The sequence below is a fragment of the Penaeus monodon genome, chromosome 29 (assembly GCF_015228065.2).
Source record: "Penaeus monodon isolate SGIC_2016 chromosome 29, NSTDA_Pmon_1, whole genome shotgun sequence".
In the NCBI taxonomy this organism is placed as follows: Eukaryota; Metazoa; Arthropoda; class Malacostraca; order Decapoda; family Penaeidae; genus Penaeus; species Penaeus monodon.
This window is the reverse complement of record NC_051414.1, coordinates 9,460,775-9,461,311: the sequence shown is the minus strand read 5'-3', so window position 1 is coordinate 9,461,311 and position 537 is coordinate 9,460,775. Positions and strand designations below refer to the sequence as shown.

Below are 537 nucleotides of genomic sequence, written 5' to 3'. Positions count from 1 at the left end.
TTTCAACTAAACACCTTCTCCCCTTCACTGTTTGATAAGGAATCTACTCTGACTCAAAACATTGCAGTTTTATTGCATTTATAACAATTCTAATGAATCTACTCTGACTCAAAACATTGCAGTTTTATTGCATTTATACCAATTCTAAGGAATCTACTCTGACCCAAAACATTGCAGTTTTATTGCATTTATACCAATTCTATATGTAAGTACAAATATATAAAGCTTGTTAATAATCTCTGACTGGGAACACAGATGTTAAGGTTGCCCACAACAGTGTGTTTGGATGAGCTGCACCCACTACAACCCTGCTAAATGTGTACTATATTACCAAGGGGATACGAAAGGGGAGAGGACTCATTGTCAACTCACATCCAGCGTGGCCTTGTCTTTGATTAGAACTTATACATGAGCCTTTATGCCATGACTGTGTATTAGTATATATGGATAAAAAAATGTGTGTGTGTGTGAAAATCTGTCACACACAAATAGTAAGAATTGTCAAAAATGAAAAAAAAGGCACAGTGGCACTTTAAA

General features: G+C 35.4%; 1 protein-coding gene across 2 annotated transcripts in view; it reads right to left on the bottom strand.

Annotated features, from left to right (window-relative positions):
• The window catches only part of LOC119591940 (sugar transporter SWEET1-like), a 16,764-nt gene that overhangs the window by 12,265 nt on the left and 3,962 nt on the right, over positions 1–537 (bottom strand). The window lies entirely within an intron of this gene.